Raw genomic sequence first — 19300 nt, 5'->3', positions numbered from 1 at the left:
TGTGTTCATGAAATTTTGACCAAAAATGTCTAAGGTCGCTTACGTTCAAAGGAAACTGAAAATCATAATAGTATTGAAAAAATGATTGACAAAGTGAAAAATATTAAGAAAAGTGAAAAGTTAGTAAAATATCACAGTACATTCGCTCATGAAATTTTGACCAAAAATGTCTGAGGTCACTTACGTTCAAAGGAAACTGAAAATCATAATAGTATTGAAAAAATGATTGACAAAGTGAAAAATATTAGGAAAAATGAAAAGTTTGTAAAATGTCAAAGTATATGTATTAATGAAAATTTTGACCAAAAATGTCAAAGGTCACTAACGTTCAAACAAATGTGAAAATCATATAGTATTGAAAAAATGGTTGACAATGTGAAAAATATTAGGAAAAGTGAAAAGTTTGTAAAATGTCACAGTACATGTATTTATGAAATTTTTGACCAAAAATTTCTAGGGTCACTAACGTTCAAAAAAATGTGAAAATCATCAAGTATTGAAAAAATGGTTGAAAAAGTGAAAAATATTAAGAAACGTGAAAAGTTTGTAAAATGTCACAGTACATGTATTTATGAAAATTTTGACCAAAAATGTCTAGGGTCACTAACGTTCAAAAAAATGTGAAAATCATCAAGTATTGAAAAAATGATTGACAAAGTGAAAAATATTAGGAAAATGAAAAGTTTGTAAAATGTCAAAGTATATGTATTAATGAAAATTTTGACCAAAAATGTCAAAGGTCACTCAGTTCAAATACATGTGGAAAGCATGTAGTATTGAAAAATTGGTTAACAAAGTGACAAATATTAGGAAAAGTGTAAAGTTAGTAAAATGTCACAGTACATGTGTTCATGAAAATTTAAACCAAAAATGACTAAGGTCACTAACGTTTAAGGGAAAGTGAAAATCATGAAGTATTGAAAAAATGGTTGACAAAGTGAAGAATATTGGGAAAAATGAAAAGTTAGTAAAATGTCATGGTACATGTGTTCATGAAATTTTGACCAAAAATGTCTAAGGTCGCTTACGTTCAAAGGAAACTGAAAATCATAATAGTATTGAAAAAATGATTGACAAAGTGAAAAATATTAAGAAAAGTGAAAAGTTTGTAAAATGTCACAGTACATGTATTTATGAAAATTTTGACCAAAAATGTCTAAGGTCACTAACGTTCAAAAAAATGTGAAAATCATCAAGTATTGAAAAAATGATTGACAAAGTGAAAAATATTAGGAAAAATGAAAAGTTAGAAAAGTGTCACAGTACATGTATTCATGAAACTTTTGACCAAAAAAGTCTAAGGTCACTAATATTGGAAAAAATATGAAAATCATAAAGTATTGAAAAAATGGTTGACACAGTGAAAAATATTGGGAAAAGTGAAAAATTAGTAAAATATCAAAGTACATGTATTCATGAAAATTTTGACCAAATATGTCAAAGGTCAATAACGTTCGAAAAAATGTGAAAATCATAAAGTATTGAAAAAAATGCTGACAAAGTGAAGAATATTAGGAATAGTGAAAAGTTAGTAAAATGTCACAGTACATGTGTTCATGAAAATTTTAACCAAAAATTAAATTTTGACCAAAAATGTCTAAGGTCACTTACATTCACAGGAAAGTGAAAAATCATAAAGTATTGAAAAAATGATTGACAAAGTGAAAAATATTAGGAAAAGTGAAAAGTTAGTAAAATGTCACAGTACATGTGTTCATGAAAATTTTAACCAAAAATGTCTAAGTTAACTAATATCGGAAAAAACATGAAAATCATAAAGTATTGAAAAAATGGTTGACAAAGTGAAAAATATTGAGAAAAATGAAAGGTTAGTAAAATGTCACATAACATGTGTTCATGAAAATTTTGACCAAAAATGTCTAAGGTCACTTACGTTCAAAGGAAAGTGAAAATCATAAAGTATTGAAAAAATGATTGACAAAGTGAAAAATATTAGGAAAAGTGAAAAGTTAGTAAAGTGTCACAGTACGTGTATTCACCAAAATTTTAACCAAAAATGTCTAAGTTAACTAATATCGGAAAAAATATGAAAATCATAAAGTATTGAAAAAATGGTTTACAAAGTGAAAAATATTGGGAAAAGTGAAAAGTTAGTACAATGTCACAGCACATGTGTTCATGAAATTTTGACCAAAAATGTCTAAGGTCACTTACATTCAAAGGAAAGTGAAAATCATAAAGTATTGAAAAAATGATTGACAAAGTGAAAAATATTAGGAAAAGTGAAAAGTTAGTAAAATGTCACAGTACATGTGTTCATGAAAATTTTAACCAAAAATGTCTAAGTTAACTAATATCGGAAAAAATATGAAAATCATAAAGTATTGAAAAAATGGTTTACAAAGTGAAAAATATTAGGAAAAGTGAAAAGTTAGTAAAATGTCACAGTACATGTGTTCATGAAATTTTGACCAAAAATGTCTAAGGTCACTTACATTCAAAGGAAAGTGAAAATCATAAAGTATTGAAAAAATGATTGACAAAGTGAAAGAATATTGGGAAAAATGAAAAGTTAGTAAAATGTCACAGTATATGTATTCTTGAAAATTTTGACCAAAAACATATAAGTTCACTAATATAGGAAAAAATATGAAAATCATAAAATATTGAAAAAATGGTAGACAAAGCGAAAAATATTAGGAAAAGTGAAAAGTTAGTAAAATGTCACAGTACATGTATTCATGAAAATTTTGACCAAAAATGTCAAAGGTAACTAAAGTTCGAAAAACTGTGAAAATCATAAAGTATTGAAAAAATGGTTGACAAAGTGAAAAAATATTGGGAAAAATGAAAAGTTAGTAAAATGTCAAAGTACATGTATTTATGAAAATTTTGACCGAAAATGTCTTAGGACACTTATGTTCAAATGAAAGTGAAAATCATAAAGTATTGAAAAAATGATAGACAAAGTGAAAAATATTAGGAAAAGTGAAAAGTTTGTAAAATGTCAAAGTATATGTATTAATGAAAATTTTAACCAAAAATGTCAAAGGTCATTCACGTTCAAAAAAATGTGAAAATCATATAGTATTGAAAAAATGGTTGACAAAGTGAAAAATATTAGGAAAAGTGAAAAGTTTGTAAAATGTCTAAGTATATGTATTAATGAAAATTTTGACCAAAAATGTCTAAGGTCAGTAACGTTCAAAAAAATGTGAAAATCATAAAGTATTGAAAAAATTGCTGACAAAGTGAAACATATTGGGAAAAGTGAAAAATTAGTTAAATATCACAGTACATGTATTCATAAAAATTTTGACCAAAAAAGTCAAAGGTCACTAACCTTCGAAAAAATGTGAGAATCATAAAACAATTATATTGAGAATCATTTTTATATGTACAGTATATGCTGGTGTTCCTCGCAGTGTTGCATCAACCTATATTGCACAATACAACTTTGTACATTTTTTTTTGTCATTACCTTACTCCGATGACTTGCACTGAATGAAATTAGCCAGGGATGCAGAGTCCGGACGGTAACTGCTGATAGCCGGCCTCAAGCAGACTTCCAGATGCTTCCAGATGCTAATCAAAAGTGAAAAGTTAGTAACATTCCAGAGTATAGGTATTCATGAAATTTTGACCGAAAATGTCTAAGGTCACTAACGTTCAAAAAAATGTGAAAATCATAAATTATTGAAAAAATGGTTGACAATGTGAAACATATTGGGAGAAATGAAATAAATGTCACAGTACATGTATTCATGAAACTTTTGACCAAAAAAGTCTAAGGTCACTAATATTGGAAAAAATATGAAAATCTTTAAGTATTGAAAAAATGGTTGACAAAGTGAAAAATATTGGGAAAAGTGAAAAATTAGTAAAATATCAAAGTACATGTATTCATGAAAATTTTGACCAAATATGTCAAAGGTCACTAAAGTTCGAAAAAATGTGAAAATCATAAAGTATTGAAAAAAATGCAGACAAAGTGAAAAATATCAGGAAAGGTGAAAAGTTTGTAAAATGTCACAGTACATGTGTTGATGAAATTTTGACCAAAAACGTCTGAGGTCACTTACGTTCAAAGGAAAGTGAAAATCATAAAGTATTGAAAAAATGATTGACAAAGTAAAAAATATGAGGAAAACTGAAAAGTTTGTAAAATGTCACAGTACATGTATTTATGAAAATTTTGACCAAAAATGTCTAAGGTCACTTAAGTTCAAAAGAAAGTGAAAATCATAAAGTATTGAAAAAATGATTGACAAAGTGAAAAATATTAGGAAAAGTGAAAAGTTAGTAAAATATCACAGTATATGTATTCTTGAAAATTTTGAACGAAAATGTCTAAGTTCACTAACATCGGAAAAAAAATGAAAATCATAAAGTATTGAAAAAATGGTTGACAAAGCGAAAAATATTACGAAAAGGGAAAAGTTAGCAAAATGTCACAGTATATGTATTAATGAAAATTTTGACCAAAAATGTCTAAGGTCACTTAAGTTCACAGGAAAGTGAAAATCATAAAGTATTAAAAAAATGATTGAAAAACTGTAAAATATTAGGAAAAGTGAAAAGTTAGTAAAATTTCACAATATATGTTTATGAAAATTTTGACCAAAAATCTGTAAGGTCACTTACGTTCAAAGGAAAGTGAAAATCATAAAGTATTGGAAAAATGATTAACAAAATGAAAAATATTAGGAAAAGTGAAAAGTTAGTAAAATGTCACAGTATATGGATTCATGAAAATTTTGACAGAAAATGTCTAAGGTCACTTACGTTCAAAGGAAAGGGAAAATCATAAATTATTGAAAAAATGATGGACAATCTGAAAAATATAAGGAAAAGTGAAAAGTTAGTACTGTCACAGTACGTGTATTCACGAAAATTTTAACCGAAAATGTCTGTTAACTAATATCGGAAAAAATATGAAAATCATAAAGTATTGAAAAAATGGTTGACAAAATGAAAAATATTAGGAAAAGTGAAAAGTTAGTAAAATGTCACAGTATATGGATTCATGAAAATTTTGACCGAAAATGTCTAAGGTCACTTACGTTCAAAGGAAAGTGAAAATCATAAAGTATTGGAAAAGTGATTAGCAAAATGAAAAATATTGGGAAATGGAAAAGTTCGTAAAATGTCACAGTATATGTATTCATGAAAATTTTGACCAAAAATGTCTAAGGTCACTTATGTTCAAAGGAAAGTGAAAATCATAAAGTATTGAAAAAAAAATGATTGACAAAGTGAAAAATATTAGGAAAAGTGAAAAGTTTGTAAAATGTCAAAGTATATGTATTCATGATATTTAGAACGAAAATGTCTAAGGTCACTAACGTTCAAAAAATGTGATAATCATATAGTATTGAAAAAATGGTTGACAGAGTGAAAAATATTGGGAAAAGTAAAAAGTTAGTAAAATGTCACAGTACATGTATTCATGGAAATTTTGACCGAAAATGTCTAAGGTCACTTACATTCAAAGGAAAGTGAAAATCATAAAGTATTGAAAAAATGATTGACAAAGTGAAAGAATATTGGGAAAAATGAAAAGTTAGTAAAATGTCACAGTATATGTATTCTTGAAAATTTTGACCAAAAACATATAAGTTCACTAATATAGGAAAAAATATGAAAATCATAAAATATTGAAAAAATGGTAGACAAAGCGAAAAATATTAGGAAAAGTGAAAAGTTAGTAAAATGTCACAGTACATGTATTCATGAAAATTTTGACCAAAAATGTCAAAGGTAACTAAAGTTCGAAAAACTGTGAAAATCATAAAGTATTGAAAAAATGGTTGACAAAGTGAAAAAATATTGGGAAAAATGAAAAGTTAGTAAAATGTCAAAGTACATGTATTTATGAAAATTTTGACCGAAAATGTCTTAGGACACTTATGTTCAAATGAAAGTGAAAATCATAAAGTATTGAAAAAATGATAGACAAAGTGAAAAATATTAGGAAAAGTGAAAAGTTTGTAAAATGTCAAAGTATATGTATTTATGAAAATTTTAACCAAAAATGTCAAAGGTCATTCACGTTCAAAAAAATGTGAAAATCATATAGTATTGAAAAAATGGTTGACAAAGTGAAAAATATTAGGAAAAGTGAAAAGTTTGTAAAATGTCAAAGTATATGTATTAATGAAAATTTTGACCAAAAATGTCTAAGGTCAGTAACATTCAAAAAAATGTGAAAATCATAAAGTATTGAAAAAATTGCTGACAAAGTGAAACATATTGGGAAAAGTGAAAAATTAGTTAAATATCACAGTACATGTATTCATAAAAATTTTGACCAAAAAAGTCAAAGGTCACTAACCTTCGAAAAAATGTGAGAATCATAAAACAATTATATTGAGAATCATTTTTATATGTACAGTATATGCTGGTGTTCCTCGCAGTGTTGCATCAACCTATATTGCACAATACATCTTTGTACATTTTTTTTTGTCATTACCTCACTCCGATGACTTGCACTGAATGGAATTAGCCAGGGATGCAGAGTCCGGACGGTAACTGCTGATAGCCGGCCTCAAGCAGACTTCCAGATGCTAATCAAAAGTGAAAAGTTAGTAATATGTCAGAGTATATGTATTCATGAAATTTTGACCGAAAATGTCTAAGGTCACTAACGTTCAAAAAAATGTGAAAATCATAAAATATTGAAAAAATGGTTGACAATGTGAAACATATTGGGAAAAATGAAATGAATGTCACAGTACATGTATTCATGAAACTTTTGACCAAAAAAGTCTAAGGTCACTAATATTGGAAAAAATATGAAAATCATAAAGTATTGAAAAAATGGTTGACACAGTGAAAAATATTGGGAAAAGTGAAAAATTAGTAAAATATCAAAGTACATGTATTCATGAAAATTTTGACCAAATATGTCAAAGGTCAATAACGTTCGAAAAAATGTGAAAATCATAAAGTATTGAAAAAAATGCTGACAAAGTGAAGAATATTAGGAATAGTGAAAAGTTAGTAAAATGTCACAGTACATGTGTTCATGAAAATTTTAACCAAAAATTAAATTTTGACCAAAAATGTCTAAGGTCACTTACATTCACAGGAAAGTGAAAAATCATAAAGTATTGAAAAAATGATTGACAAAGTGAAAAATATTAGGAAAACTGAAAAGTTTGTAAAATGTCACAGTACATGTATTTATGAAAATTTTGACCAAAAATGTCTAAGGTCACTAACGTTCAAAAAAATGTGAAAATCATAAAGTATTGAAAAAATGATTGACAAAGTGAAAAATATTAGGAAAAGTGAAAAGTTAGTAAAATGTCACAGTACATGTGTTCATGAAAATTTTAACCAAAAATGTCTAAGTTAACTAATATCGGAAAAAACATGAAAATCATAAAGTATTGAAAAAATGGTTGACAAAGTGAAAAATATTGAGAAAAATGAAAGGTTAGTAAAATGTCACATACCATGTGTTCATGAAAATTTTGACCAAAAATGTCTAAGGTCACTTACGTTCAAAGGAAAGTGAAAATCATAAAGTATTGAAAAAATGATTGACAAAGTGAAAAATATTAGGAAAAGTGAAAAGTTAGTAAAGTGTCACAGTACGTGTATTCACGAAAATTTTAACCAAAAATGTCTAAGTTAACTAATATCGGAAAAAATATGAAAATCATAAAGTATTGAAAAAATGGTTTACAAAGTGAAAAATATTGGGAAAAGTGAAAAGTTAGTACAATGTCACAGCACATGTGTTCATGAAATTTTGACCAAAAATGTCTAAGGTCACTTACATTCAAAGGAAAGTGAAAATCATAAAGTATTGAAAAAATGATTGACAAAGTGAAAAATATTAGGAAAAGTGAAAAGTTAGTAAAATGTCACAGTACATGTGTTCATGAAAATTTTAACCAAAAATGTCTAAGTTAACTAATATCGGAAAAAATATGAAAATCATAAAGTATTGAAAAAATGGTTTACAAAGTGAAAAATATTAGGAAAAGTGAAAAGTTAGTAAAATGTCACAGTACATGTGTTCATGAAATTTTGACCAAAAATGTCTAAGGTCACTTACATTCAAAGGAAAGTGAAAATCATAAAGTATTGAAAAAATGATTGACAAAGTGAAAAATATTAGGAAAACTGAAAAGTTTGTCAAATGTCACAGTACATGTATTTATGAAAATTTTGACCAAAAATGTCTAAGGTCACTTACATTCAAAGGAAAGTGAAAATCATAAAGTATTGAAAAAATCGTTGACTTATAGAAAAATATTGGGATATTTCCTTTCAATATTTTATTTGGGCTTTTCCTTTCAGGAGTCGCCACAGGGAATCTACCTTCTCTATCAAAGACAAGGATTCTCTGCATCCTCCTTTCTCACACCAACTACCTTCATATCTTTGCACTATGTTCGTAAATATTCTCTTTGGTCTTCCTCTAGACCAAACTTTTTCCTGCGAGGACCAAATACCTTTTTTTTTGAAGAAGTGATTGGGAGATTTGGTATCCAGGATAGGAATGCAGAGGGACAGATGGTGGTAGAATTTGCAAAAACGATGGAAATGGCTGTAGTGAACACCTTTTTCCAGAAAAAACAGGAACATAGGGTAACTTATAAGAGCGGAGGTAGGAGCACGCAGGTAGACTACATCTTGTATAGACGAGGTAACCTGAAAGAGAGATGAAGAGGACAAAGGCAGAGCAGAGGACAAAGTGGTGGAAGCTGAAAAGGGAGGAGTGTTGCATGGTTTTCAGGGAGGAGTTGAGAAAGGGTCTGGGTGGTCAGGCTCAGCTTCCAGGTGATTGGACAACTACAGCTAGTGTTATCAGGGAGACAGGTAGAAGAGAAAAGAGGTGAAGAGACGGGTCCAAGCAGGTTGGAATGGGTGGAGAAAAGTGTCAGGGGTACTATGTGATAGAAGACTTTCAGCCAGAATAAAAGGAAAGGTGTACAAGACAGTGGTGAGACCAGCGATGATGTATGGACTAGAAACTGCTACAATGACCAAAAGACAGCAGGCAGAACTAGAGCTTGCAGAGATGAAGATGTTGAGGTTCCCTTTGGGAGTGACCAGGATGGAGAGGATCAGGAATGAGTCTATCAGAGGAACAGCACATGTTTGATGTTTTGGAGAGAAGGTCAGAGAAGCCAGACTGAGATGGTTGGGTCATGGACAGAGGAGGGATAGAGAATATATTGGTAGACACCACGGCAGATGGTGCAGTAACACTGCAGGCTTAACAGCTTCTGCAGTCCTAATTTGGAATACAATGCTGTGAAATGCAGACCACACTATCTTCCCAGGGAGTTTGCTTCTGTTGTTCTGATTGGTGTTTAAAGCCCACCATCGGCAAATGCTAACGTAGCCACAACAGAGCTAGCAACCTACATCTCCTCAGTTGAGAACTCCAATCCCGACACGGCTGTCATTGTGGTAGGCGACTTCAACCATGCCAGTCTGTCGAAAGAGCTTCCAAACTATATCCAGCAAGTTACCTGTCCAAGCAGAGGCGCCAACATCCTCGAGCACTGCTACGTTCCCATAAGCCAGGGGTCAAAATGATCTACCGCCCACTAAAAATGCAAAACACATTATTTATGAATATATTGAGAATCATTTTTGTATGTGCAGTATATGCTGGTGTTCCTCGCAGTACTGCATCAACCTATATTGCACAATACAACTTTGTACATTTTTTTTGTCATTACCTTACTCCGATGACTTGCACTGAATGGAATTAGCCAGGGATGCAGACTCCGGACAGTAACTGCCGAGAGCCGGCCTCAAGCAGACTTCCAGATGCTCATCAGTCATGGTGGAACGGTACTTTGACTTCATGATCTTCATGTGGGAAAAAGCTGACTCACATAAATAAGTGGAGCCAAATAATGCAGTCAAGAAGGAAGCACATTTTCTGATGTTGGGGTGCTTGTCCTCTGTGAGTAAGTTCCAGAATTGTCCATGAGCTCTGGCCTTCAGCTGAACGTCGACTTGAAGTGTCAGAATCTCATCCTCCACTCCAGAGGAGTTCAGGTGAAACAGGGTTGCAACTTTTGATGCCAGTGAAACAACCTCAGCATCTTCCCGGCAAGGGTAGCACATGAATGTAGCGACCGGCTCGAGTACAGCAAAGTCTTGAAAGTGTCTGTCGAACTCTGACAGACAACTGTCAATTTGCTTTATGTAGCGTGCACGGTCCTGCTGCGCACATGACTGCTCTTGTGTCTCCAGCTCTGCCGCGAGGTTCCAGAACTTTGCCAAATCATGGTGCTTTGAGGAGAGATGTCGCATTTTGCGTTTGAAAGCATTAACTGAGCTGGTCATATTGATCACAGTTTTGTCCTTTCCTTGGAGCTCGAGATTAAGGTCATTCAGCATGTTGGTCAGATCGGTTCAAAATGCCAAGTCCAGCAGCCACTGATGCTCATTTAGTTGGCTATTATCTGCACGGCATTACCTTCACGGAAAAAAACTCCTCGATCTCCGGCAACAGCTCTCGAAATCTTTGCAGGAATTTCCCCCGACTTAGCCATCTCACGTCGGTGTGCAACAGCGACTCTGAGTGGTCGCACTCAGCCTTCTCCAGTTGTGCACGGAACTGCCGTCTTTGAACAGATCTGGCCCGAATAGAACAGGCGATCTTCGTTGCCACATCCATTATCTCTTTCATGTTGAGCATTTATGCACATAATGCTTGTTGGTGTATAATACAGCGGTAATGAGGAAGTCCGGAAAATCATCATCCTTATTTTTTCAATGCCATGCGATCGACCGGTCGATCGCGTTCGACGCACTGGGCACCCCTGCCATAAGCGATGCTTACCGGTGTTTTCCGAGGGCACCGCTGGGCAGGTCGGACCACGCCACGCTGCTGCTCGTCCAAAAATACAGGCAAAAACTTAAATCCCACTGCGTACAATCCAAAGTTGTCCAGTGCTGGTCAAGAGCGGCTATCGACACGCTCAGAGGCTGCCTCGAATGGACTGATTGGGACGTATTTCGCACAGCTGCGGACAGTTTGGACGAGCTGACAGACACAGTGATGTCATACATCAACCTCTGCGTCGGGACGTGCATTCCCATCAAACCTGCGAAAGTCCATGGCAATAACAAGCCGTGGTTTACAAAGGACATTCAGGCATTACGCAGGAAAACATGCGGTGCCTTCACTGAGGGAGACATGGGGCAACACAGGGCAGCCAAATACCAACTTAGGGCTGCAATAAGGAAAGACAAAACAAAACATGCAGTTCGGTAGTCCTGAAACATTGTGCACACCAGCGAGGCCCAATATTCACTAACATCTTCAACTGCTCCCTTAGTCAGTGCACAGTTCCCATACATACATGTATGAGCACATACATACATACATACATACATACATACATCTGTGAACACATACATATATATACAGACATACATGTATATACTTCTCTAAACTCACATTCATCGATACATGTATGCAAACACACTTACATTCATTCGTACATACATAGACACACACAAATGTATACCAACACATTTGCATACACACCTATATAAATACATACATATTAAAACATCACATAAATACACCCCCCCCACACACACGCATAATTATAAACACATATTTCATTCAAACATGCCTGCATGAGTGAATGTGTGTCTGAAACGCATGCACTCACACAAAAACGCACGCACAAGCGCACACACGCATGCGCACACATATGCATGCACTTTTGCACTCACGCATTGATGCATGCAGACTTGCATACGAACATGCACACATTCATACACGCCTCCATGCACGCATGCGTTCATGCACGCCTCCATGCACGCATGCATTCATGCACACATACACACATACATATTGACATACTCACATATACAAATGTATATACACATACATAAATTCACATGTATACATATTTACATACATATATAAACACATACATATGTGTGTTTGTGTTTATTTATATATATATATACACATACACACAAACATATGCATATACACATACATATGGATAGATATCTACATTCTTCTTCTTCTCCCCCCTTTGGGCTTTTCCCTTCAGGAGTCGCCACAGGGAATCGACTGCATCCTCCTCTCACACGCCAACTACCTTCATATCTTCGCGCTATGTTCATCAATGTTCTCTTTGGTCTTCCTCTAGACCAAACTTTTTCCTGCGAGGGCCAAATAACTTTTCCCTTCTCTGACGGGGGGCTGGGCCTGTTTGTCACAAAAAGTGTGACGATCGCAGAGGTGTCGAAACGTAAACATTTATTGTTTTCCAGAAAGCCACACATAGCCAAAATTAACCCTTTCTGGGATCTTGACAGGGGAAAAAAAAAAAAAATCAGAAAACAAATAACATTATTAATGAAATAAATAACACTATTTCCCTTTTCAAGTTTTTCACAGAATAAAAGACCAAGGAACATTAACTTTCTTGTGGACACAACTGTTTGCAGCTCTTGTATCAAATTCACAGTGAAAACCTCAAAGTAAGCAGTCGATGTATCCGAACTGATACAAACACAACAAATTTCACTACCATTATTGTTGTAGAAGGGATTTTATCCCAGTAGATTTCAATATGATTTTATTTGTTTGTACTCTGGTTGTTTTCTTTGTACGCAAACACGCTCACATCCTCACACAGTTCAGTATCCATCCTCAAATATGCAGACGACGCCACAATAATTGGACTCGTCACTGAAAATAATGAGAAACACTATGGAGAGCAGGTCACCAAGGCAGTCACCTGGTGCCAGAACAACAACCTGCAGCTAAACGCATCAAAAACAAAAGAACCGATCATTGATTTCTCCCGCTCGCCCACCCAAAACACCCATCTCCATCAACTCTGATCCTACAGCCATCACACACTCATTCAAATTTCTTGGGACACACATCAATAATACACTAAGATTCAAACAGCACTCAGAGGAAGTTTACAAAAAAGCCAACAAAAGACAGTTTTTTCCTCAGACAACTAAAAAAAATCCAATGTGAGACACAATACCCTCCGCCAGCTCTACACAGCCATAATTGAAAGTATCCTGACCTCATCAATAATAGTCTGGTATGGTAACTTGGATAGTCGCTCACGCATCATCAATAAATCATCTAGAATCATGGCTCACACTCTCCCTTCCACACACACTCTGTATCAAAGACGCATCACACAACGTTCAGTCAAACTCACTTCAGACCACACACACCCTGCACGTCACCTGTTCACACTCATGCCCTCCGGGACGCGCTACAGGTCTCACAACCAAATCTGTCAGATTCAAAAACAGCTTTTTCCCAATCGCTATACGGACTCTGAATCAATCAATGTCTTGATGTATCGTGTCTGCTGATCATGATTTTCTGTATGTATTGTTGACAATGGAACTGACACAGGAGAGATGTGAGCATTATGCGCTGTACCCAAAACTAATTCCACCAACGCTGTTGTGTGGCCATTAATAAATGATTCTGATTCTGATTCTGACGGATGCTGGAATTGGAGCTGCCAGGCAAGAGGTCTGGAGGAAGACCAAAGAGAAGATTTATGGACGTAGTGAGAGAGGATATGAAGGTAGTTGGTGTGAGAGAGGAGGATCCAGAGAATAGGGTTAGATGGAGAAAGCCGACTCGCTGTGGCGACACCTGAAGGGAAAAGCCGAAAGAAGAAGCTCTGCATTTTACTGCATGAAATAAGTATTTGATCACCTACCAGCCAGTGAGAATTGTGGCTCTCATAGATCTATGAGTTCTTCTTTGAGAGGCCCTCCTGTTCTCCACTCATGACCTGGCTTCACGGCACCAGCTTGAACTCGTTACCTGTATAGAGCACACCTGGACACACTCAATCAAACAAATTCTAACCTCTCCACAATGGCCAAGACCAGAGAGCTGTGAAAGGACATCAGGAGCTGAAAGTCCATATTGTCCAGCGACTGCCCCGAAACCTGAAGGATCTGGAGAAGGTCTGGATGGAGGAATGGGCCAGAATCCCTGCTGCAGTGTGTGCAAACCTGCTCAAGAACTACAGGAAACTTATGATCTCTGTCATTGCCAATAAAGCTCTCTGGAACAAATATTAACTTTTGTTTTTCTGGTGTCTTGCAATAAAATGCAAATGAATTACTTCGAATCATACAATGTGTTTTTTCTGGATTTTTCTTTTGGATTCCGTCACTCACAGTTAAAGGAGGAACCCGTGATAAAAATTAGACCTCTACATGCTTTGCAAGTGGGAAAAGCTGAAAAATCAGCAGCGTATCAACTACTTGTTCTCTCTCCGTCTGCGTGGCGTCGTCACGACTCGTCCTCGGTGCAGCAGGATTATACATTCGATTTCCAACAAAATCTGGAAGGTGTGTTACTCACCCACTTCTGAAGAAACAACCATACTTGATCATTTTCACATTTCTTCCAATTAACTGACTTTTGGTATATTTTGTCAAAATGTTCATGAATATCTCTATGGTAATATTTTACCAATGTTTCACTTTTCCCGATATTTTTCACTTTGTCAACAATATTTTCAATACTTTATGGTTTTCACTTTTTTTTCCAATTTTACTGACCTTTGACATTTTTTGTCAAAATTTTCATGAATATAAGTATTATTGAATTTTTTCCAATTTTCAATTTTCCAAACATTTTTCACTTTATCAACAATTTACATCATACTTTGCAATTTTCACTTATTTCCCAATGTTAATGATTTTTGACATTTTTTGTCAAAATTTCCATGAATATCTATATTGTCACATTTTGCCAATATTGAACTTTTCGGAATGTTTTTCACTTTGTCAACAATTATTTCGATACATTATGGTTTTCACATTTTTTCCAAATTTACTTACTTTGATATTTTTTGTAGAAGTTTTTATGAACATACATATTTTGACATTTTTCCAATTTTTCACTATTCCCAATATTTTTCACTTTGTTAACAACAATTTTTTCAATACTTCAGGATTTTCACCTTTTTTCCAATGTTAGTGAACTTTGACATTTTTGTCACAATTTTCATTAAAGGTTAAAGGCATATCCTCGCAGAATGTCCGTTCTTCACTGGACACATCCGAGCAGAAGTGGCATGATGATAGAGCAGTAGCGTCATCTATTGGTAAAAGTACTGCCCATTTACAACAAGATGCAGGGAACCGTTGGTCGAACGAGGAAGGAGGAGGAGTTCGCGGCCCAAGCCGACGCCACGGGTTTCTTCCCCGCCAGCAGAAGATGAGTCTGAAAAAGAGGAGCACGTACGTATATGTTTGTGTATATATACGTACATATACTGCTCAAAAAAATAAAGGGAACACTTGAACAACACAATGTAACTCCAAGTCAATCACACTTGTGTGAAATCATACTGTCCACTCAGGAAGCAACACAGATTCATTTTGACTTGTTTTAAGGACATTACATCAAAGTTGGATCAGCCTGGAGTTTGTTTTTACACTTTAATTTTGAGTGTGATTCCTAATCCAGACCTCCATGGTTGATACAATTGATTTCCATTGATCATTTTTGTGTGATTTTGTTGTCAGCACATTCAACTGTGTAAAGAGCAAAGTATTTCAGAAGACTATTTCATTCATTTAGATCTAGGATGTGTTTTTTTAAGTGTTCCCTTTATTTTTTTGAGCAGTGTATTTAAACAAACACTCTTACATATATAGACACATATATACCTACATATATATTATCATACATGTATACACACACAGACATATATACACACATGAATACCTACATACATGTATTGAAATCCGGTCAGTCTTTCCATGTATTGTGTTTTCATTTTAAAACCATCAAACAGGGTTTAAGTGTTAATCTGAACAACGCATTGTTATTGATCAGACAGGAGAAAATGCTTTTTGTGGTTCATTCGTTCCGACAGGCAGGCAGTCTGACTCTTACCGTTCATGTAGGACCGTCATAACTACTGGTTCAGTCATAGCTACATACATATTTCCTCACTGTCGATGAAGTAAAAGAAAGTTCTTTATCCTCAACTATGACTGTGGCTGCTAAGTTATCCCATTTTGTTGGTTCCTATAATACTATTTGCAAACCGTGTCAATGAGTTAAACCTTCGTTTAATTGTTCAAAATAATTGACTGAGCAGAACATTTGCCTCGTCACAATGAATGAGCTCAATTCAATGTCTACTTTTTCCATTTCACTTTTGAATTTAAACATACAAACAAACATTTGTCCAAATAATTCGGCACGGGAAATGACGCATTTATTCCGACCGAGCCTATAAATAAGGGGCGCGGCCAGCGAGTGGACCGGAAGTGGAGCCGAGCGAGCTAGCAGTAGCAGTGGAACGGAACGCCCGCGTGAGACAAACACATTTCAACGTGTTTCCTGATGAAATTGCTACAGTTCGATGAACGGATACACAAACCAAACTCTCAGAGAGAGGTAGTGAAATTTGTAACCGTAATTTTGTTTCTTTCAAAGGTGAGACGTCGGCGGACAGCAGATGAGAGGCTAGTAGCATTAGCATCGAGCTTCTTCGCTATCTGTGGTCAGTTCAGGACAGACTTGTTGACGTTCAATTCAAAAAGGATCGATGACAATTGAATGTAAATGCTGCAAGTGTTGAAGTGACGTTGTGGAGCAGTGTGTGTAGCCAAAACGTCTCCCAAGTATTTGCATGTTAGTGTGCATTTTGACAACACAATACCAGATTAGGTTGTGATGTGTAGTGGGACCAGGGAACAAGCAGAAGTGTGAAGGTTTGCTGTCAAAAGACAGAATACATGTGTGGGTGAATGACAGTGAGAAGGATTCTAAGTACGCTTGTCAACAGTGCAGAGCAATGTAGGGTTTGGAAGAGGATATTTATGGATGGATTGAATGAGGACAGAAAGTGCGGTAAAGTTTGAAATGGTAAAGTGGGCAAGTTTATCTCCCCAGCACTTGGCATTGAGTGGTGGGAAATCATTGTTTCTCATCAATCGGAGCTGTGAAAGAGACAGTTTATCTAAATGTTGGTGTGACGGTGTGAAGTTAGTCATTTTGTTGGTGTGTCTGCAGGGTTGTGGGTTATTGGTTTTTTTTGTTTGTTTTTTTTCCCAGCAATATGTATGTCAAAATTGAGAGTGATAGAGTAGGGTTACTGAGGGTAGGATTGCAAGTAAAATATGTTGTTTTTCGTGTTTGGTGTCTGAAGTTTAAAGATAATTTCAATGATGAAATGATTGAAATGTAATGTAATGTAATGTATGTAAAATGTTGAATAAAGTTTGTTTTTGGTATTTTTGTTGCGTGTGTGATGTGTATTTTAGTTGTAAAAAGTAAATGTTTCCTTTTGTATCGGGGCCACAGTCACACGTGAGCGTCCCGCCTGGGCGGGTGGCTCGGGGTGGCTGGCGCCCATCTCTCAGCCTATAGGGCCGCCCTGCATTGGAGCAGGGCCAGTCACACAACAGTCATGCGTAGGGAGACTTTAGAGTTGCCGATGAACTTAAATGCATGCTTTTGGCCAGTGGGAGGAAGGAGAGAACCCACGCGGACACGGGGAGAGCATGCCAACTCCACACAGAGGCAACCACACACAGTGGTTGCTGTGGGGCTTGAACCCGGGTTGCTTTGCTGTGAGGCGACAGCTCTAACCGCTGCACCACCGAGCCGCCCAACTGTGATTTGTGCGGATGTTATATTTGACATATACGAGCGCGATCGTGATGTGACTTTGTTCTCAGCACTTTGAACTATGTAAAGAATAAAGTATTTGAGATGAGAACAACTTCATTTATCCCGAAGGAAATTGTTGTGCCAGAGTTTCAAGCAAAAACATAACAGTAATAGATAATAGTAGGAAGGAGGGAGAATAAGAAATACAATGAAATATAAAGTGTCAAGGTTAAGGCTATCAAGTGTTTGAAGGTCTTAAGTACAAAGATTTGAAGATTCCCTGCGGCTGAGGGAAGAGGAATTCAAAAGTTAAATTCATTTCATAGCAATAGCTCTTTCATTCTGATCTATGACATGTTATTTGAGTGTTCCCTTTTTTTCTGAGCAGTGTATATGTGTATATGTGTGTCCTGACCTGAGCTCTTACTAGTGTTGTAAAATAAAGTGATGAACTTATTTCAGTTCCAGTGATTACTTTGGATGTTTGTTTTGAACATGAGTATCCCTCACTGATACATTCCAACATGACTAATTGAATAACTCAAACCCACAAGTCATGACTCATTCTATAAAGAAAACACATTTTGTTTTATATTCAGTCTCACTTTATTTCAGTTAACAGTTGACTTGTGAACACTGCAAAGGAAATGTTGAGTCGCAGTCAGACGGCCTTTTGCTCCTCCACAGGTTGGTGTCTCCTCAGGCGTGGTGGCTGAGATGGTCATGTGTATACATATGTGTCCTGTTTGTTATGAAGATGAGCAAGAAGTGCACCCACACTTTATGTATATGGAAACATCTCCATCCTTTGGGCTTTTCCTTTTTCCTTGCATACCTACATATACACACACATGTATATACATGTAGTATGTATACACACACCAGTGACGTGTAGTCCTTGGAGGCAGTCGAGGCTATGGCTCACTTGGCAACCTTGGAGAAAAATCTAAAATGGAAAAAAAGGAATTAAAGGGTTATACTTATCAGTGATTTCATTTAATTCTATGTCACTATTAAAATGTTTAAGCACTATTAATTTGGAATGTACAGTGTTTTTTGGCGACCACTGCATGTTGGTAATTAGTTTCTTGTGCTGAGCGATCATAAAACAGCTGCAAAGAGCACCCAAGTGAGGCACGCCATTCTGCCTCATGGTGATTCCAGGGATTCTTCTTGCAAATCCTCAGCTGCAGAAAAGAAGCTAGAGTGTGTGAGTCAAGTGTAGACATCCATTTATTTGTTCCTTCAAAAACAGACACTCTTACCCAAGCGACGGTGGCTTTACCGAACTCATTTGGCGAAGTTCAAGGTCAGAGAGGCTCCAACTTTGCACATCCAGTGTCGGAACGTGGCAAGAGCATTCTAAGCCCAAACAGTCGGGGGTGTAACAAAGCTGGAAATCTCAGCGGGAACTGTCGATACCCTTTTATGTAGGTTGACCTTAGTAGCAAACATGGCAGAACCTCAATCCACACAGGGGAGTTGGAACAAGTCAGGCTTGGTAGCTGCATTGACTTCTCTAAAGTCTGGAAAAACAAAATGTGCCATCTGGTTTTGGAACCAGGAGACATTCGAGGTATTTACCTACCTCAAAGTCATTCAAAGGGGAGCCATGCGAACATACCAACTGACAAAGGAAAGTGAAGCCTTTGCGTTTGGAACATTGGGAGCAGGGAAATGAGCCGGACGAGCCTCAGG

Source organism: Fistularia commersonii, chromosome 18, assembly GCF_037954325.1.
Source record: "Fistularia commersonii isolate RoL2024-O1a breed Wild chromosome 18, RoL_Fcom_v1.0, whole genome shotgun sequence".
NCBI classification, from domain to species: domain Eukaryota; kingdom Metazoa; phylum Chordata; class Actinopteri; order Syngnathiformes; family Fistulariidae; genus Fistularia; species Fistularia commersonii.
This window is presented reverse-complemented; position numbering follows the sequence as displayed.